Source organism: Chiloscyllium plagiosum, chromosome 46 (genome assembly GCF_004010195.1).
Source record: "Chiloscyllium plagiosum isolate BGI_BamShark_2017 chromosome 46, ASM401019v2, whole genome shotgun sequence".
NCBI classification, from domain to species: domain Eukaryota; kingdom Metazoa; phylum Chordata; class Chondrichthyes; order Orectolobiformes; family Hemiscylliidae; genus Chiloscyllium; species Chiloscyllium plagiosum.
Window position 1 is genome coordinate 4,827,451 of NC_057755.1, and position 22,921 is coordinate 4,850,371.

Here is a 22,921-nt window from a genome sequence, read left to right on the forward strand (position 1 = left end):
CTGTGGGAGGAAACCTGCACAGACACGGGGAGAACGTGCAAACTTTACACAGTCAGTCGCCTGAGGCGGGAATTGAACCCGGGTCTCTGGCGCTGTGAGGCAGCAGTGCTAACCACTGTGCCGCCTACGGTATGTATGTATGTTCTATATAAAGAACAATTTGTTATTAGTTGTACACGAAATATTCTTGATTGTTCAAAACTTGTGGATTTAAAGTACTTTTATCTTGCAATGATTGTCTAAAGTTATGTGAATTATGAAAACACATTTGTTTTATATTCTAAAAAAAAAATGCCTTTAGCATTCATTTCAGACCCAGCGGTGGGTTTCCGAAGATCTGTCTTTAATGGATGCTCAACGATTTTCCAACCAAATAATGGCTGGGCGAACTCGTGCCCAATCAGGGCAATGCAGGGCAGGATGAATACTACAGTCAGCCAAACCATGTTTGTGGAGTGGAGATGCTCGAGCAATCCTTGCAGGAGGAAAGACGTTTGAGCGTCGGTATAGACTGAGCAGATTGCTGGGAAAAACTTAAGGATTGGTTGGAGACAATTGTTATAGCGGATCTGGCAGAGCTGCCAACGGAAAGGAAAGATCTCACAGAGTGCTGGATGTGTGATATATTGGTGATATCTCATTGCATGGGAAAATGACTGACAAATATCACTTTCAACAAAGGATTCATTGAAATACATTTCTTTGTGTGCAAAAATGCTCGACGTCGTTAAATGGAAAGGAACCAATGCAGGTCTAGGGAAGAGGCTGTAAATGAACTTAAAATCATTTATTAGCAATGTAATCCTGAAGAGTTGTATGACATGCGATGTTTCGTTTTATTAACGGCAAATGTGATCAAAGCTCAATTGAAAAGATGAAAATTGAACCCATCCATGTGACGATGATGTCATTTTGACAAGGTTACTTTCTCCTTGGGAGAGGTCGTCGAGGCAGATCTGCAAAAATGTCTGGAAATATCGAATTTAAGAACGACGGGGGAGTGGCTAATTCTGCCAGTTCAGGTTTTTTTTCTCCCAGTTTGATTTCTTTGCAGCAGAGAAAAGGAGTGTTACAGTGCAGAAACGTTCCATGCTCCTGCAGGTGATTCTTGACTGGCTTCTCTCTCTGAAATCTCTCCTGCCTGCGTGAACCTGCGTTTGAATTTACCTTTTGCCCAAGGGATGTGTTGATGTGATGTTATGGGAATTGAAGCAGTTCCTCAGTTAAGTTGCCAATATTTAAATTTTTCTAAATTCCATTTTCTTGAGTTCGTGTTGAATTGTGCTGTGCAAACAAATGCTGTTTTACTTAAAGCGGAGTGGTTGGTCCAGCTGCATCACATCCGAAATATCCACTTCACAACTGCCCTTAAAATGAGAAAACGTAAGGATCGAGGCTACATTCATAAAATATTTTGAGGCGATCTGGTCTCATCCATAACATATAGGAGTGGATACTTCTAATAGTTAACACCCTGACATGTTCACGATACCGTCAATTTCCTTCCAGGCCCATGCAATGTCTATTCGCAGTGTCGTCACAATTTTAGCAATGGTCACCGCACCTCATAATTTGGCCAAGCATGACTCCAGCATTCACAAACTGGAAGCACTGTGACACAGCCTGACGCCCGTTGAGATGTACCGATTGATTGCAGAAATTATGTAACCAATGATTTCAAAGCGTTCTTGATTTTCCCTCTGAATTTGGACTGAGTCGCTACATAAATGAATGTATTTGTGCAGCAACTTAAATTCCGCAGCATGATTCCAAAATAAGCAGATGTGGTTTCAGAATCAGTGGAATCGGTTCCGCCAATGATATCACGAAAGAAGTTTATGATAAATGTCAGCCACAGAAGTATAAAGCTACCGGATATGGTAAAAAGTAAAATGACAGACTTCCTCCTGCTTTCCACCTCTGCATCACGCTGTATCTCTCCATTAGTGCGGGCTTTCAGCTCCTTACGGACTCGGCTGGATGCTAAAATGCATCTTACAGTCAAAGTGTTGATTAACAGAATTAGAGCGAATGGGAGCAGTGGCATTAAAGCTTTAGAAAAGCATTCATAACCCACCCAACCAGGATGGGTATAATAACTCGGTTTCACATAACAAAACCATGGTACATTGTCAACTATATACCCAGGTTCATGAATAAAGTAGACAGGGACACTTTTCAAGCAAAGCAGAATGCAGGTTGTTGAAAGCACCACAGCTGCAGTTTTCTCTGTGCAAAATCGTGTTCTCAATTTATGGCAACAAACAGCTACATAACGATCAAAAGAGAATGTGACAGTGAACCAGACAGAACAGTCCATGCTTGCATCACACAGTGCACCATGGGCACTACATGCAGGAGTGATGTCCAAGAAAAACATTGGGGCTTCATAATAATAAATAACCTCTCTCAATATGACTTCAAATATGACGACCAGGAGATCTGCCCATGCCATTGCCACGAGGTAGCGTGTGGTGCACTTTGAAACACCACAATGTCCGCGGGAGAGAATCGCAATGGCCAGCAAATTAACTGTGTGAGAAAGAAAAGGAAATAAATGCTGGAATTTACTCAGCAAACAGCTTCTCTGTTTGCCGCCGTCAGTATGGCACGATGAGGACAGAATATGGGAACTGGCGGGCAATCAAATGGTTTCTGTTATTGTTGAATATGGAAATTCTAATTCTAAATCTAAAATAATTTCAGACTCACCAGGCAATCAGATAGTCGGGTTCTGTTAATTCAGTAATTGCACGACCCTTCCCTAAATCAGAGCCTGATTGGGAGTGGGGAATATATAGCCTTGTAAATGAGTTAGGCTTTGAATCTTTCACAGGAGGCTTTGTTCTGGATGGTCCCGATAAAATTGGTTCCCATTTCAAACTGAACTTCTTGACTAACTGCTCACAGAATAAAGCTTTATTCCAGAGATCAGGATGTGTTTGTATGTTTCTCACAAGATTTATTCATGTCGCTTCATCGTCTATTATGTATCAATGTCTCCATGAGGTCACAAAGTTGGGGAAGCAATAGACCATGTGGACAATTGATCATGGTGAATCTAACTACCGCACATTCCGTTCAACACAGTGCGCCTTTTATACATTTATAATGCAGAATGGTTCTAACTCAGCCTTAAAAGAATCGTGAATCCATGTGCTTTCAGAAAGTTTTCACAAAGAGAGTTAAATAAAGTTTGTGAGAAGATTTGTAGCTCGGGTGCCTGTTGCTGTGGTTCTGTTCGCCGAGCTGGAAGTTTTTGTTGCAAACGTTTCGTCCCCTGTCTAGTTTCGTCCCCTGTCTAGGTGACATCCTCAGTGCTTGGGAGCCTCCTGTAAAGCGCTTCTGTGGGGTTTCCTTCGGTGTTTATAGTGGCCTGTCCCTGCCGCTTCCGGTTGTCCGTTCCAGCTGTCCGCTGCAGTGGCCGTTATATTGGGTCCAGGTCGATGTGTTTGTTGATGGAGTTTGTGGATGAGTGCCATGCTTCTAGGAATTCCCTGGCTGTTCTTTGCTTCATTTGCCCTATAATGGTAGTGTTGTCCCAGTCAAATTCATGTTGCTTGTCATCTGCGTGTGTGGCGACTAGGGATAGCTGGTCATGTCGTTTTGTGGCTAGTTGGTGTTCATGGATGCGGATCGTTGGCTGTCTTCCTGTTTGTCCGATATAGTGTTTTGTGCAGAGAGTTAAATAGTCACATGAACGAAGGAGGACAATAGCTATTCTCAACTCTGACTTACATGTGTTGCCTCTTATATCATTACAGAAACCCTGAGCTCTTGAACCTCTCAAAAGATGAAATTCCTCTTCCAGTTACGAGCTTCCTTCACTTCAAAAGTGAGAATTTGCATTCCTTGTTAATTCAGACTCAGAGACCAGACTGGAATGCCAACCAAGTAATCTCAAAAGCCCCTCTGCCGCCATGGTGAAGCGAATATTTCCATTTGCAATAAAACAATCAATCAACCCTGCTTTCTCGCACACACCCAAACACATACTCATGCAAAGAGACGCATACAGAGACACACACATGCACCCACACGCTCACACACACATTCACAAACACACGCACACCCACTCTCTCAAGTGCTTGCACACATGCACACAGAGACACACATACACATGAACACACACGATTTCTCACAAGCACACACTCACCCCCACACACGTATTCTCTCTCACACACACGCTCACATGCATACACACGCTCAAACAAGCAAACATGCGAGCGCGCACACACACACAGAGCACACACGTACACAATCTGAACTCTGATTCGAGAGTTGGTTGCGTCTACATGACTGCTGTATTCTATCCTTCGGTTTCTCTCTCTGTTTGGTTATCTGCAATTCACACTTTCGGTGATTGGAACAAAGTAATGATTTGGTTGCTGCAAAAACTGTTGAATTCATGTGCGTCCAGATCTCAGAGAAGCGCAGCATTGATGCAAACTGATGCTCAATTTCTTAGGCTCAAATGTGAAGCTATGGCGAATGTCCACCATTTCACAATAACGGTGACACAGGGAAGGTGGAAAATGCTGGTGTCCCAACAATAGAAATAAGGATTTTTGAGACATTGCAGGAGACAGACCAAACCTGTATTTATGAATGTGTAGCAAGAAAAATATCCTGCTGATGACCACCTTTCCTACTGCTAGTAAAATTTTATGCTTCATGATATAGTATTGGTATTGACATAAGGATCATTCATGGTCATAAAGAATGCTGGTGTAAGTCCAAAGCACCAAATAACCTTCTCCTGCTCTTTTTTGGCTTTAAGTTCAAGTTTCAACCAATACTGACGAAGTTAAAATATTCATAAAGCTAAATCAATCTTCCAAATGATAATTACCTTGCTGAAAAACCAAAAGTAAGCGAAGTCACACATTATTTATTCCTTTGTTGTTGCTCCTATTTGATAATTTGGCAACATGATTTCCACTCCCGTCACGTTTTAGACTTGGTCCTTCTCCTGAAATAATCACCAGCCATAATATTGTCCTCTGATGTCTTCCATGCATAAGTTTCAAATTCTGATCACTCCCAAGATCCTGCCGCAGGATACTTGCTGTGGACCAGGCTGCTCCACCCTAAGTTGTACTTAACGTACAATGAAGTATAGAACTGCAGGTGCTGGAAATAGGACAGAGAGACAGAAATTGCTGGAGAAACTCAGCGTGCCTGCCACCATGTGTTCAGGAAAAACAAAAAGCAAAACAGATCAGGAAACTACTCACTCGAGTGTGGAAGAACGGCGCTGAATATTCACCCTATCCATGCCAGACAATTCTTTTCTATTTCCTTCAGGTGTCTCTTCAGCCTCCCCCCCCCCCCCCCTCCCCCCGATACTCTCGGGCAAATGAACAAAATCGTCCAATCTTTCCTCAGGACGAATACACACTACTCTAGGAAACACTCCAGTAAACATCTTTGGTGCTCAGTCCAATCCCTCCTGTGGTGTCTAGAATTGCACACAATGCTCTAAATATGACTACAATAAAGTTGTATTCAGCTGCAACACGGCTTGCTAACCTTTATACTCAATACCCGGACGGATGAAGCCACACATGATGGATGGTTGACAGTGAACACTTACTTCTGAATGAGTGCTCTTGGATAGATGATCCGAGGAGTGCCAGATCGAGTTTAACTTAGCTGAAAGTGAGACGTTGCATTTTGGTAAGACAAATCAAGTCAAGGTATCTGAGGAAATTTGCAGAACAGAGTCGCTGGGGGTGCAGTTTCACAGTTTCTTGAAAGTGAAGTCGCAGGTCGACAGATTAATAAGGAAGGCATTTGGTCCACTTGCCTGAATTGGTCAGTGCATTGAATAGAGGATTTGGGAAGACATGTACCCGAGAAGCCGGACATTGGTTAGACCAGTTGTGGAATAGTGTGTTCAGTTCTGATCTCCCTGCTGCAGGAAGGATGTTGTGAAACTTCAAATGGTTCAGAAACGATTTGCAAGCATGTTTACAGGGTTGGAGTGTTTAAGCTGCAGGGAGAGGCAGAAGGGGCTGTGGCTATTTTCCCTGAAGTGTCAGAGGTTAGATGTTTATAAAATAATGGGGGGCGTGGGTATGACAATTGCCAAAGTACTTTTTTCCCATCGTCGGGAAGTCCAAAACTCGAGAACATCGGTTTAAAGTGAGAGGGGAGGGATATGAAAATGATCTTAAGGGCAACTTTTGCATGGAGAGGGTGCTGTCGGTGTGGAATGAGCTGCCAGATGAAGTCTTGGAGGCTGCTACGAAATACAATATCTAAAGGACATCAGGATGGACAGATGAACAGGAAGGTTAAAATAAACTAGGAGAAAGTGAGGATTGCAGATTCTAGAGATCCGAGTTGACCGTGTGGTGCTGGGAAATCACAACATCCGAAGAGCAAGTGAATCGACATTTCTTTAAGAGCCCTTCTTCAGGATGAACAGTAAGGGTTCAGAAGGCCAAATGCTGGTAAATGGGACAAGGTGAATTTTGGATATCTGGTCGGCATGGACAAGTTGGACTGTGTGGTCTCTGTCCAATGTGTATATCTTTGTGCCGCTATGATTCTATGAATACTTTTTTTGACGAAGACTTCACTTAACTTACTGGTTGACTAGTCTAATTCAATTTCTGCGTTGCATTTCCACATCATTAGGGCGCAAAACAAGCCTGGGCATTTTTTCCACAAATTGTAGAATTAGCCCATAGTGGCAATTGTGGGTAAGCTTGAGTCAAGCCACGGCTGATGTTGCAAACATTATAGCCGTCTGTTTTTGGTTATTCCATGCACGGGAATAAAGTGACGGGTTGTTGGCTTTTATAGGTCAATGAAAGCTGTGAATATACGTGAAAAATCTATTGTTTCCTTTGACTAATAGCAGACACACACACAAAAAACAGCGCGATGGAATATAAAGGTTGATCAAAGTATAGGCTATTTCCTAATCGAAAGATGTCAATTAATACCAGAGAGCACACTAATCTTAGTACAGCTGCACACAGACAGATACTCAAAATAATAAAACTCGACTGCAGAAAGCTATTCAATTCCCAAAAGTGAAATTTACCAAGCTCAAATCTGCAAAATAAATGTTTTCAATAATGTCTTCAGGAGAGTTCCTGAGAGATGAGCTGTGTCCATTACAACACTACACAACATGACACGTTAGGCAGGAAATCGATGCCATAAGATAGCAGTGACTGAAAGCAACCAACGAAATGGAATAGAATTGCAAAGACAAATTAACTCGTTTAGTCTAAAAACTAAATGCCTGGTATACAATCTGCACAGTAGGAACCAGCTTGAAATATTATCAGGATCAGTGTAAAATTCGCAAATCTTTGATGATTATTCTCACTTACCAAGCAGACCAACTACAGCAAGTATCATGTTGTACACTTTGTTGAAATCATGCATACGAAGAGCCATTTCTACCTTTATATGTGTCCCTTTATGATCGCTTCATATTTAATTGTGTGGCGATAACATCCCAGTCATTAATTTATACCTTACGAAATTTCAACAGCGACATCATGATTACAACATTTGTCAACGTCATAATTTCCAGAAAACAGGAATAAACAGATTACACCAATGTGAAAAAAATTCCAATTTCTTAAAGTGACACGTTGCATTGAGACATTATTGCACAAATCAGGCAAAGTCAAAGAACAATGGAATCTCACAACAATGGTGCTGCCCACTCAAGCATGACAGGTGTTCATATACCTATTATTGAATCTGCTACGCTCTTCATCGACAGAAACCACTCACTTGGTGCATTGTGACATTGCATGTGGTCTTGCCATTTTCTCTGTCGTAATTATGCTACACATAACTTTGGGAAAGCGATACACAACTGGAGCCAGTTAATTCAGAAAATCACGGAAATGGGATGGTGCAGCAGGAGGACGTTGGGCCCATTTTCAAAAAAAAAATGCACATTGTCATCTCATTAATGTCAACAGTGGCGTTATGTTATGAACACCATCATATAGGTGTTTGGAAATTTTGCAGAAAAGTGAAGGTGAGGGCATAACTTCATTGAAAAGCAGGTTAACACTCCTGTATTTATCTGGGAGTTCTCTTTCATTTCAGAAGTAGCATGAAGGTCAAACTGCCGAAAATTCAAGTTGCCTTCAGTGCCTGAAAATGTGGAACAATGTTGATTATATGCATCGTCAATTCTCTGAAAACCTTTATGTGTTTTCAGATCTCTGGTCAGTCCCCATCGTCCGGATCGTCCAGGGTGCGTTTGATCTGGACTCAGATGTGGCAGAAAATTTTGGGAACAGGGTGACTCATTACAGAGTTTCATGGCTTGAGTTAGAGTCCCCAAAACTCAACATCTGAACAATTGTGGATATTCAGGGTAACAGGTTTAACAAAATCCACATGTTCTGCAAAACAATGCTAACGTGTCTAAAATATGTGATGTTCATCAAGCAAATACTTTGCCTTTGAACCCTCCATGGCAAACAGTTGCTGCGGGACAAAAAAAAAACCTGATGAGTAGTGACTGAGTGATAACACAATAACTCTGTGGTTTAAATCGCATTAACAAAGTGGAAATTCCGTTCAGGATTCTTTCATGTTCAAAAACACGAGAGGGATGTGTTGCAGATAGTAAATCTGCAAAAAAAAAACGAATGATTTCCTCTGCATCCCTCTATGTCTGCCTCATGGTAATCAATGGGCAGTGGCCCTGGTGAAATAATATGCTCGCTGATTATGCTAGAGAAGCTGTCAGTAAAAAGAAATGAGATCACGTTCATTATGGGCAGTGAGTTTTATGTTCAGCTGTTCTGCACGGAAATTCACTTCTCGTATTCGCAACAAAACCAAAAATCAAAACGATTGTGGAAAATTTAACAGAATCAATAGAATAACAAGGACTGATTCATCCCCAGATTTTTGATTGGAGGACTATATTGATAGGGTTCAAGGTTTGTTGAAGGGCTTGTAGCTCGAATGCAGGTTGTCATGGCTGTGTGCATATTCGCCGAGCTGGGAGGTTGCTTTGCAGAAATTTAGTCCCCTGACCTGGTGACGTCTTCATTGCTTTGTAGGCTCCTGTGAAACGCTGCTGTACTGTGGCTTCTGGGAGTATTTTGTTTCCGTTCCTGCTGCTTCAAGTTGCCGGTTCGAATTCTTTGTTGGTAGTTGGTATTTGTTGATTGGGTCTTTGCCGGATTGCCTTGCGACTGGGAATTCTCTAGCTGTCCTATGTTGAGCTTGTCCTGTGATCGTTGCGCTGTCCCAGTCGAATTTGTGGTCCTTGTCATGTGCATATGGCTGCGAGAGACAGCGGGTCGTGACGTATAGTTGCTAGTTGGTGTTCGTGGGTGTGGACTGCTAGTTGTCTGCCTGTTTGCCCTACGTAGTATTTCATGCAGTGCTTGCATGGAATCCTGTAAATTACGTTCGTCTTGAACATGATGGGTATACGGTCTTTTGTCCTGGTGAGTTGTCTGAGCATGGATATCTGTTTGTGGGGTGTCATAAATACGAGTGGTCAGAGAATTCTGCTTGTCATTTCATTGACCTTTTTTGTGTAAGGTAGCGTGGCTCGAGAGTTGCATCTAACCCCTCCACACTTGGTTGCCTACGAGTGGTCAGAGAATTCTGCTTGTCATTTCATTGACGTTTTTTGTGTAAGGTAGCGCGGCTCGAGAGTTAGGTTGCAGCATGCCCTGGTCTCATTGTTTGTCTGATAGGCATCTGTAGATGAAGTTGTGCAGTTATCTGTTCTGAAGACGTTGCAGAGAGCTATTGTTCTCCTTCACTTCGTAGGTCGGGAGTGTTGCAGTGTGCTTTAGCCCTTTTAAACAGGGTCCTAGTGCAGCTTCTCTTGTGTGCGTTTGGGTGGTTGCTGTTGTAATTTAGGACCTGGTCGGTGTGTGCAACTTTCCTGTACATTGTTGTGGCGCATTCCTCCTTCTGTGTTCTTTTCGCCATCACATTGCTGGGTTATGTCTCTCGAGTAAATCTGATCCATGTGAGCATGGTGTTGAAAACCTGGTGTGTACCGAGATGTGTGAGCCGGTAGGTGCTCCATCAATCTGTTCACATAGTTAGCTGTTGAATGTGAAGTATGTCATCAATCAGGTGTAGTAGTTTGAGTCCTTGTTGAAACGTTCCCCGCTGTTCTGCCTGTCCATGAGCTTGGCTATCGTCTCCCTGGTTAGAGTTTTGTCAATTGAAATGAACAGTGCCATTACATCGAATGAGACTATTGCTTCGCCCTCCTCTGTGTTTATACTCTTGATGCTGCCTAGGATTAATAAGGTTGAGAAAGGTCTTTTTTTTTCAAACATGGACATATGAATGGTACATTGGAAAATTCGCAAACATGAAATAGCCAAACAAATCTAAGCTCTTGGAAATGTGGATGGAATGGTAAAGTCAGTCTGTTCGGAAAGGAAATTGCACGGTGGTCTTCACACAAATAGCAGTCGACTTGTGTACTTTCGTAAGTTGTTGCATTCAGCCAATTCGGACTGGGTCATTGCTTTCTTCTCTGGAGCACCAAAGGTTGATAGAACATAGAACATAGAAAAGTACAACACAGAACAGGCGCTTAGGCCTACGATGTTGTGCCGAGACTTAATCCTGATGTAAAGTATAGTAACTTCACCGTCGCACCCCTCAACTCACTGCTGTCCATGTGCATGTCCAGCAGTCGCTGAAATGTCCCCAATGACGTCTCTTACACCACCTCAACTGGTAATGCATTCCATGCATTCATAACCCTCTGCGTAAAGAACCTACCTCTGATGTCTCCTTTATACCTTCCTCCTAATATCTTCAAACTCTGACTTCTCGTACCAGTCCATCCTGCCCTGGGGAATGACCTGTGTCTATTGGCGCTGTCTATTCCTCTCATTTTTTTTTTGTACGCCTGACCTAATGTGCGATTTTATCAAGTATTACAAAATCCTGAAGGGGTAGATGTGTTGAATAGTCAAGGTATTTCTCCCAGGTAAGAAAACTTCACAATGAGAGGGCCTAAACTAAAGGAGAGAGGGAGGAAAGATTTAAAAGGGTACGAAGGAGCAGACATTTTCATGCAGAGGGCGGTGAGTTTATGGAATGAACTAGCAGAGAATGTGATGGAGGTAACTATAATTAGGATTGTTAAATAGACATCTGACTGTTTCCATCAATAGGAAGTGTGGAGAGAGCTATGAACCAAATGCTGTCAAGTGAGACTATATCAGTTTATGTTTGGCCTGCACGGGCGAGTTGAGACGAAGTGTCTGTTTCTGTTCTGCGTGACTCAAGGTCAGTTCAAGAATATGATAGCAGCAGCAAAGAAGCTGTTCTTGAATCTGATAGCACGTATGCACAAGCCTTTGCACCTTCTACCCAACAGAAAAAGTTGGAAAATTGTATAACCGTGGAGGGAGGAGACTTTGTGATGTGGCTTTTGGAAATATATTGCCATTCCTTCACTGTCATTAGGTCAAAACTGTAGAAATACCACCTCATTGCATTTTTAACCCATCTACTGCACATGAGATGCTGTGGTTCAAGAAGGAAACACCACATTTTCAAGCACAGCTATGGATTGGCAATAAATGTTGGTCCAGTCAGCGATGCCCACGTTCCACGAAATAATTTATGAAGAAAAGACTTTTGCAACTAATGAATGAATCATTTGATGAGTTACAAACACACATTTCCCCGAAAGAAAGACAAGTTGGTTGAAAGGATATTTGCAAGAAGATAAATATCTTGTATCCGTCACGTGGTGGGAAATAGTTCCAATTAGTACTTAGAGAAGGAAATGTCAGTGTTAGTCTGAAGACCCCTTGCAGATTAAAAGACAAAAGGTCATAGCTTTCATTGGAAACGAGAATGTGAGGAGTGCAGCTGCTGGAAAGTCAGAGTCAAATGTGGCAGTGGAAAAGCACAGCAGGCCAGCCAGCATGCGAGGAGCAGAAGAGTCGACGTTTTGGGGATAAACACTTCCTCAGTCCTTCATTCCTTTTATTGGTATCAGTAATTTAATTGGAGGTTGCTTCCGAATTTTACAGATGTTGTGGTTCCCTTGACAGACTTGTTGTTGAAAAAAAAATGAAACAGCATTTGAATGACAAATTTCCAAGTGCCTCAGACAACTGGACCTCTGACAACATTATGTAGCTGCCGTTCACAGGTTGATTTCTATTAACTCGTTTAAATTTATAACTGGTGGCTATCATGTTGGCTTTGGTGAATTATTATGACAGTAGGACAAGAGGGGGACTGAATAGCTGACCTTTTTATTTCAGGAGAACTGAAGGGATGCTATCCGAATTTGAACGTTGGGAGAAAGGATGCTTTGGGTTTCATAATCGCTGTTCAACGTTGTGTTACCATCTCAGCACCTCGGCAAGCAGCACCACTTGTATGGATCGTAACCTTTCTGGCTTCTTAGAGAGGTTTCACATTACAAATCAGGGATTCTTCCATTATTTTACAAATCCAACCGTGCAATTTGAATTTCATTCAGCAACAGGAAATGAAAATATCACAGTGAATCTTTATCAACAACAAGCATAGATGAAATGGAATATCAATCTCAGAATGGGCCTCTTGGTAACACGATTGCAATAATGATCACCTTAAGGTGATAAGAACCGTGATAACCTATTGTAGTTGCAAACACAAGTGAGTTTTGCATTGGTCACATGGTCACAGGCGGGTTAAAGTGGACTTGTTCTTGACTGATGCTCAAAGATGATCAAATCAGCTGGTGGGAGGTGGGCACGTGTCCAAGCAAGCTAATAAAATGCGAAGGCCAGTCGGCCAAGTTCGTTATCTTGATCAAACGATGCCAAGCAGACTTCTGCCAGATGGATACTGTCAAACAGGAGGGGAGATGGTCATGGGTACTGTAAGCAAGACCCTCTGTGCAACTTGTACAATGGAGCAGCATGTTGTGCAGCAAAAGCGTCATACGGAAATGTAGGAGCTCAAGAACTGCTGGGTGTGAGATAATGAGGATTTAAATCTGGATTTATGGTGTTGGAAGGAGCAACTATTTAATGCATGCTGCTACAAACTAAAAAATGGCTTCCTAATGCAACTAACATAAAATAGCAAAACAAAGTGATTTCTAGGAGCAATGGCATCTAACTTTGCTGAAAAGTGCATACTTAAACTAATTGAAATAGATTAGCAAACAATGCCCTGTTCATAGTATGAATTAACTAAGTAAGATGTGACATTATTAAAGTATCCTAACTGACCTTGGAAACCAGGTGTCCCGGAGTTAAACAAGTGCAAAACAAGTCAATTCCCAGGAAATGCCATTGGCTTAATTTTATGATTATTTGCCATATCATTTCATTTTATAGGATGAATTTTGCAATTAGGGCTGTTCGGTTTGTTAAGAGACCTATGAAAGTTGTCTGTGTTTTAAGATTGTATGCAGCCTTTCCAGAGTGCACAGAGGTGCTCAGCCCGTGCATTGCTGGGTAACCTATGTCGGGCGTCATAACAAATTGCTAAAACCTGTTAAAAAATAGACGGAGCTGCTTCTGCTTATTTGACCAATCGCGGAACCGAAAGGCCCCTCTCCAGATTTACAATGGTGGAAATTTCAAACTTCGTCATTTCAAACTTGGGATTCCCGGAAATAAGTGTCTGTGGGTGTCAAAACTCTCAATGGCTTTCAAATAAAAGAAAAAAAATACACCGGCAGAGAACAATGTCACAGCAGTTTATTTTTACATTATTACTAAATAGAACACTGACCATAATTTCTACTGTTACACTTACTTTGTTTTGCCCTTTAATGACACGTTGATAAGGAACTAATCTGACAAGGTGATAATAGGAATGTTGGAGGAGCCAATATTCCTCACGTTCACCATCCTGACCTGCACGTCGTGCCCCCACATTCATTCCAACAAAATCTCAACTCCATTACAACTTAAGTGTTGTTGAACAGCTCCTCACTTGGGGTCACGTAGAAATTTGAAACCCAGGGTGGAAACGCTGTGTCACAGTCGGCTCACTTTCAGACGTTTTCATTCATTGTGTAAATTATGCCATTGGAGATTTCAGCGCATGCTTGACTTTGGTGCCTGAACTTGGACTGAGTTGCTGTGTAAATTCATGAGTTTGTTCAGAAACTCAACCCCCTCAAGCCATGTTTCTAAATTCTTCAAATATTATTTCGGAATTCGTGTAGTCTAGTCCTCGAATGATATAATTGAAGACAACTATAAAAATGATCCATCACAGAAGGGTCAATCTGAGTTATATTTCAGTGGGTCACTGACTGAATACAAGTCTAAACAATACGTACTTTCAATCTAACCATCAGAGAGGGAGACAGACTGATGTTAGGTCTGATAGAGGCAGGCTGAAGACTGGCGGTAGGTATGACAATGTGAGAGAGAGAGAGAGCACCGTTGCTAAACAAAAATGTTGGGGGATCACTTTCAACTCAAGACAACAGCGAGGGAAACAAAGAGAGAAAGAGACTGGGATTTTTATTCCTCACGTTTTAATTCATTCATTCAAACTTCTGTCTCGGAGAAAGTGTGTAACATTGCAGGTCGACCTCATCAAACACACACACACACACAGAAAAGCCTACATAAAAACACACAAAGATACAGGGGCACACCACACACACAGCAACGTAAACACAGATGAACAGCGAGACAGAGAGAGAGAAACGCACACAGACACATATACAGTATATGTTCCTATTCTAATATCAGTGAATATGAGAAAAAGAATCACATTATTTGAATAAAGATTTCGTTAGTGTAATCTATGTTCTTTCTGAGACTTGAATCCTGGACTCTCAGGTTAAAAATGATGAGACTTAAGACTGAATTAGGAAAAACTAAGACACTATTTGCGACTGAGATTGAATTACATCCGAAAGATGATATTCAGGTGTTGAACCGAGAAAAGCACACTAAATCAAATTGGAAATGACAGGCTAAACATTTTGAAGAATAAACCAAAAGGAGGTGATGGAAGAAGAATGACAAGAGAGCAAATAAAGTGACAAAATGTGCAATGTGCAAACTCAAGACTTTTTTTTATTTGCTTTGCCTTGAAAAACATATTGTCCTTCTTCGACATCCACCTGCATATGTCCATCCCAAACTCAAGCTGTCTTTCCCACCCAGTTCCTGAAGGAAACATGAACCGCTTGGCAAAGACTTGGCTTTGTTTTTGAGTTTTGCTGTGAGCTGACATGGAGACCCTCTGTCCACGATATGTCCTGAGTGAAGCTGTGGAATTGCCTGCACTCAAATAGTATTCCCCAGCGCAGTTGTTGTTGCGAGGGTGTCTACGTGCATCGACATACCCTGCCAATCATTTGCTCCACTTGCTGCATTTCCAGATGACATAGCCAATTGAAGTGCCTGTTTGAAGTCCAGTGTGGCTTCAGTGAGGAAGTGCTTTTGCAAGGTTATTTAATTAATCCCAGTGCCACAGATGCCACTATCCCATCTCCGAATGATCCTTCATTTACGCCTGAAAAGCCTTTGATATTGTCCCAGCTTCTTCAGACCAAGCTCTGAATGAACAGAACTCTGACGCTGCCATTTATATTAGTCAGCCGGGACACCCTGATTGGATCAGGTTAACAGCTCCAAACACAGAAGTCATCTTCTGAAATTGACCTGGCTTACCTTATTACAATCATGGCACCAACTAGATTCCAGTTGGCGTCTAACCCCTCCTCACTTGGCTCTCTAAATGCCTGCCACCTTGCACCCCTACTAACCTGGTGTCCCACCTCATTCCTCCTTTGTCAAATTATTCTTACAGCACTGACAAATCTTCCTTTCTGCATACCACAAAGCTGGTTTCTAATTTCTAAAATCTGTTCCTTTTCCTAAGGATGTTATTTCCTTTTCTTTTTCCAGAGGTATCGTAAAGGGTACAGGTGCTGGTTAGACTGCTTTGGTACAGAGGTCAAAGGGTACTGAGAGGCCTTTTTGTTTTTAATGTAAGCAGACAAGACTTCACGTCAGAGTGGTCATGTTTTAGAGGTGATCTGTATAATGACATTTTTACAGAGTGGCAAGCAGTGAAGGTGGAGTGAAGCGAGGGCTGCCCGGAAGGGTAAGTTTTCCCACTTAAAAAGGGACTTACCACGTGAATCGGGCATCCATTTTGACAGAGGGACGAGGAGAGAAGGTGGAGTGAAGCTCGGGCTGCCCGGATGTTAAGAGCTTAATTTATATTTGGGCAGTGGCTAAACCCGAGATACTACACATGTAGTGTCTCCCCCCCCGCCCCCCTTCCTCCAACCAGAAGAAAAAGACTCTGTAAGATAAGGCTTTTATAATTTCTTTATCTATATGTTTCATATATTTAAGTGAACTGTTTGGTTTTAGTTCGTTCATATAAAGCTAAGCTTATAATGGCAGGGCACCTCAGACCCGTGGCATGTGCCTCTTGCTTGATGTGGGATCTTAGGAACCTGTCTGACATTCCTGACTCTAATACTTGCAGGACGTGTGTCCAGCTGCAGCTGTTGTTTGACCACATGATGGTTCTGGAGCTGCGGATGGACTCACTGTGGAGCATCCGCAATACTGAGGTGGTCGTGGATAGCACGGTTAGTGAACTGGTCACACCGCAGGTTAGAATTGCTGAGGGAGACAGTCAATGGGTGACCAAAAGACAGAGAAAGAATAGGAAGGCAGTGCAGGTGTCCCCTGCGGTCATCTCCCTCCAAAACAGGTATACCATTATGGATACTGTTGGGGGAGATGGCTCACCAGGAGAGGGCAGCAGTTGCCAGGATCATGGCATCGTGGCGGGCACTGCTGTTCAGAAGGGCGGGGAAAAACACTCGTAGGGCCACATTCATAGGGGATTCTATTGTGAGGGGAGTAGATCGGTGGTTCTGTGGCCGAAAACGGGACTCCCGGATGGTATGTTGCCTCCCAGGTGCTCAGGTCAGGGATGTCACCGATCGGCTGCAGAGCATTCTGAAAGGGAACGGTGAACAGCCAGTTGTATTGGTGCATATAGGCACCAACGATATAAGTAGAAAACGAGTTGATGGCTTGAAAGAAGAATTCAGTGAGCTTGGAGAGAAGTTAAAGAGGAGGACCTCAAAGGTAGTGATCTTGGGATTATTACCAGTGCCATGTGCTAATGACAAAAAAATAGGCAGGATGAACACGTTGCTTGAGAGATGGTGGAGAAGGGAGGGGTTCAGATTTATTGGACATTGGGACCGGTTCTGGGGAAGGTGGGACTATTACAAAATGGGTGGCCTACATCTGAAACAGACCGGAACCAATGTTCTTGGGGGAGTTTTTGCGATTGCTGTTGGGGAGGTTTTAAACTGATGTGGCAGGGGGCTGGGAACCAGAAGAGAAAACAAGTAGGCAGTGAGGTGGAGACTGTAAAACTATGAAGATAGCATTAATAAAGGGAAGAGTAGCAGAGAGGAGATGACCGCAAAAAAACAAAACAAAACTGGTGGCCTGAAATACATCTACTTTACTGTGAGGAGTATAGTGTGTAAAACGGATGAACTTAGGGCTTGGATTGGTGCCTGGGAGTATGACGTTATTTCAATCACAGAGACTTGGTTGAAGGAAGGGCATGATGATTGGTAATTAAATGTTCCAGGATATAGACGCTTCAGACAGGACAGGGAGGGAAGTAAAAGGGGGTGGAGTTGCATTGTTGGTCAGGGATGATATCATGGCTGTGCTTAAGGAGGTCACTATGGAGGTCATGGGTAGTGAGGCATTATGGGTGAAGCTGAGAAGTAAGAAGGGTGCAGTAACACTGTTGGGGCTGTATTACAGACCTCCCAACAGTGAGCGTGAGGTAGAAGAACAAATAGGTAAACAGATTATGGAAAGATGTAGAGGCAATAGGGTAGTGGTGTTAGGAGATTTTAATTTTCCCAATATTGGCTGGGATACACTTAACGTCGGAGGTCTGGTTGGGGTAGAATTTGTTAGAAGCGTCCAGAAGAACTTTCTAGAACAGTATGCCAATAGTCTGACGAGGGAAAGGGCCAGGAGAAAGTGAGGACTGCAGATGCTGGAGACCAGAGTTGAAAAGTGTGGTGCTGGAAAAACACAACAGGCCAGGCAGCATCCGAGGAGCAGGAGAATCGACGTTTCTGGCAGCTTTCAGGAGAGACCACTCCCTCCGTGACTCCCTCATCAGGTCCACACCCCCCACCAACACAACCTCCACTCCTGGCTCCTTCCCCTGCAACCGCAAGAAGTGCAAAACATGTTCCCACGCCTCCCCCCTCACCTCCCTCCAAGGCCCCAGTGGATCCTTCCATATCCATCACAAATTCACCTGCACCTCCACACACATCATTTACTGTATCCGCTGCACCCGATGTGGTCTCCTCTACATTGGGGAGACAGGCCGTCTAATTGCGGAACGTTTCAGGGGACACCTCTGGGAAACCCGCACCTACCAACCCAACCGCCCCGTGGCTGAACACTTTAAACTCCCCTCCCACTCTGCCAAGGACATACAGGTCCTATGCCTCCTCCATCGCCAGACCATGGCAACACGACGCCTGGAGGAAGACCACCTCATCTTCCGCCTAGGAACCCTCCAACCACACGGGATGAATGTAGATTCCTCTAGCTTCCTCATTTCCCCTCCTCCACCTTATCTCAGTCCCAATCCCCGGATTTAGCATCATCCTCTTGACCTGCAATCTTCTTCCCGACCTGTCCGCCCCACCCCCTCTCTGGCCTATCACCCTCACCTCCTTCCACCTATCGTATTCCCAGCGCCCCTCCCCCAAATTCCCTCCCCCCTACCTTTTATCTCAGCCCACTTGGCACACCAGCCTCATTCCTGAAGGAGGGAAGGGGCCATATTGGACCTGGTGCTGGAGAACGAGTCAGGACAGGTGGTAGAAGATGCGATGGGAGATTTCTTTGGCAAAAGTGACCTCAATTCTGTAAGTTTTAGAAAACTCGCAGATAAAGAAGAGAGTGGTCCTAAGGGAAGAATACTAAACTGGGCCAAGGCAAATTATATGAAAATTAGGCAGGAGCTGGGAAATGTGCATTGGACACAGCTATTTGAAGGGAAGTCCACATTTGAGATGTGGGAAACTTTCAAAGATAAGTTCGGTAGTGCAGGATAGGCATGTCCCATTGAAGGCAAAGGATAGGAAGGGCAAGATTCGTGAACCGTGGATGACAGGAGAAATTGTACGACTATCCAAGAGGAAAAGGGAAGCGTACATCAGGTCCAGGCAGCTAAGAACAGAACGGGCCCTGGAGGAATATCAGAAGAGTAGGACAAGTCTTAAAAGAGCAATCAAGCAGTCCAAAAGGGGTCATGAAATAGCTTTAGCGTGCAGAATTAAGGAAAATCCCAAAGCATTTTATTCTTACATAAGAAGCAAGCATGTAACTAGAGAAAGGATTGGTCCACTAAAGAACAACAAAGGAAGACTGTGTGTCGAACCTGAGAAAATGGGTGAGATTCTGAATGATTACTTTGCATCTCTTTGCATCACTGAGGAGAGGAACATGATGAATGTTGAGATTAGAGACGGAATTTTGATTCGTCTGGATCACGTTGACAGGAATAGGGGAGATGTGTTGGGTAGGCTAGAGGTTATTAAGGTGTACAAATCCCCAGGATCGCATGGGATCTATCCCAGGTTGCTGAGGGAGGGGAGAGAGGAAATAGCTAGGACATTGCTTAAATATAGGTGGCATCCTTAAATACAGGTGAGGTTCTGGAGGACTGGAGGGTTTCTCATGATGTCTTCCTGTACAAGAAGGGTAGTAGGGATATTCCGTGTGATGACAGACCAGTGAGCCTGACGTCAGTGGTGGGAAAGTTGCTGGAGAAGGTACTGAGATATAGGATCTATTTTTATTTCGAAAAGAATGGGCTTATCAGTAATAGGCAACATGGTTTTGTGCGGGGGAGATCATGCCTTACCAACTTAATAGAGTTCTTGGAGGAAGTGACCAAGTTGATAGATGAAGGAAGGGCTGTTGATGTCTGTAAGGCGTTTGATAAGTTTCCCCATGGTAGACTAATGGAGAAATTGAAGTCACATGGTGTGCAAGGTGTTATAGCTGAGTGGATCAAGAACTGGTTCAGCTACAGGAGACAGAGAGTAGTAGTTGAAGGGAGTTTCTTGAAATGGAGAAAGGTGACCAATGGTGTTCCACAGGGGGCAGTATTGGAGCCACTGTTGTTTGTAATATACATAAATGATCTGGAAAGGGCACTGTTGGTTTGATCAGCAAGTTTGCAGATGACACGAAGATTGGTGGAGGAGCAGAAAGCATAAGGGACTGTGAGAGAATACAGGAGAATATAGATAGACTGCAGAGTTGGACGGAAAAGTGGTAGATGGTTTTCAATCTAGACAAATGTGAGGTGATGCATTCAGGCAAGACTAATCCGAGAGCGAATTATACAATGAACGGAAGAGCCTTGGGAAAAGTTGATGGGCAGAGAGATCTGGGAGTGCAGGTCCATTGTACCCTGAAGGTTGCTGCTCAGGTGGATAGAGTGGTCAAGAAGGCATATAGTATGCTTGCCTTCATTGGACAGGGTATTGAGTATAAGAGCTGGCAAGTCATGTTAAAATTGTACAAAACATTGGTTCGGCTGCATTTAGAATATAGTGTACAGTTCTGAGCACCACATTACCAAAAGGATGTGGATGCTTTGGAGAGGGTGCAAGGAAGGTTTACGAGGATGTTGCTTGGTATAGAAGGTGCTAGCCATGAAGAGAGGTTGAGTAGGTTAGGTTCATTTTCACTAGAAAGAAAGGAGATTGAGGGGGGACCTGATTGAGGTTCACCACATCATGAAGGGTATGGACAGGTGGATAGAGACAAGCTTTTTCCCAGGGTGAAGGATTCAATAATGAGTGGTCACGCGATCAAGATGAGAGGTGGAAAGTTTAAGGGGGATACACTTGGTACAGAGGGTGGTGGCCGTTTGGAACGCGTTGTCACCAGAGATGGTAGGGGCAGGCACTGTGGATTCATTTAAGTTGCGTCTGGACAGATGCAGGAGTAGGTGGGGAGCAGAGGGATACAGATGCTTCTGAATTGACCGACAGTTTTAGAGAGTACATTTGGATCGGCTCAGGCATGGAGGGCGGAAGGGCCTGTTCCTGGGCTGTAAATTTTCTTTGTTCTTTGTTCTTCTTTGAAAGCGGAGTGGTCAGCTCTCTTGCTGAGCAGTTCGGTTCAGTCCGGAACTAGTGAGGAGGTCAGCAGTGAGCTGTGTGGAAACGCTGTCTCTCTTTCTGCCCTTCTAACTTCCAAGTTGTTAACTGATTTTTGAGGGGGGTTGCTAACTGGGGCTGTTGTGTTTATTCCGAACAGCATAATTAATTCTAGTTTGGCTAGACGGAGTTCAGTAAGGGTTCTTAATTCTGTTCTTTGCGTTTCATTGTGTAAACTTTGTGAATAGATTTTTTTTTGTCTGTTTGCAAACCTGGTGGTCAACCTAGCGAGCTTACTCCTTGTAATTGTCACTGCACACTTACTGAAACAAATAGCAAAGTAATGACCTGGGTTGCCTGCCCAAAAATATCTTGAGAGGTCTACCATAGTCCATAAAAGATTGGAGGTTCTTTGCAGGATTTTAAACAGCAACTGGTAGGCGCTAGTGTCTTTATTTCGGGTGTTGTGTTGGTTGGGTAGACAATGCTTGGTATAGTAATGGCTCTTTCAGTCGCCAAAAGTTTTCTGGAAGTGGATGCTGCGACTTTGGAAGTGTTGCAAAAGTTGAATAAAATTACACTGCAGGAATTAGCAGACAAGCTGGAGTTGGGCCTGTCTGCTTCTGTGAGGAATTGAGAGATAATTACAACAGTAGATCAGCATTTAATCCTGCTGGAGAAAGCATCAGAATCTATTGCAAAGGCAAGAATTCAATTGCAAATGAAGCAGCTTGAGTTGGCGGCGAGAGATAAGGAAAGGACAGCAGAATTGGGTTACGGTTAAAAGCAGAAGACAGGGTAAAAGAGAGAGCAGCAGAAGAGACAGAAAAAGAGAAAACGCAGAGAAAGAAAAGGAGAGAGCTCTTGAACTTCAAAAACTGACACTTAAAAAGTAAAATTAGCTTAAAAAGTAGGAGACAAATGTTAAACATAGTGTTAGCAAGGAATTAGTGCGAACTCATGTGGAAGAGCAGACGGTTAAAATGGCAAGATCAGCAGCTGAAGTAGCTGATGACTATGAGTTGGTCCATAAAACTCCATTTGGCTTCCAGATTCAACTTTGGTCTGCGAGGGACAGAAATTGAGACAAAGGGATATGCTCACGTGGAAAAGGGAAGTTAGATCACAGTGAAGATCATAAGGATAACTTACTGCAGGCTAAAGAAATGAAACCACTGGGGGAGACAAAGTAGGTACAAAGCTCTAGTGTTTTAATTGAAATATGGTGGGCTACACGAAATCACAGATGTAGGGAAGCCAGACAAGCCTGGATGTTTTGTTGGACGAGCAACAAAAAGCACAAGGAAAATTAGACAACTGCCTCAGAGTGTACAAGCTGATCAGTGGTTGATTAAGGAAGTAGTGCCAGATTTGTTTAAAAAGTATGCATGCCAGAGTAAAGTTTATTCACATAGGTCAGGAGTAGTAGGTAGGGAGGTTACAACATTAAGGAACACAGGATCATCTCACTCTGGTAATGCTGAAGAATGAGGAGATATGTACTACTGAGGGACTATTGTCAGAAAAGGAACTGGTAAAAGGAATTCATGGCGAGGCAAATAGTGCTCAATTATGTAAAGAGAGGCTAGAGAGTCCAGAGAAGAGTGGAGAATCTGTGGTTGGAGTACTGGACACACTCTCAGCTCCAGGAAAACAATTTGTCCTTGCTGATTCACCGGCAGGCATGCTGTGTACGAAAGTTGAAAAGCCTGTGGAGACGCAGGCAACTGAAGAGATCAAGAACCAGGAATT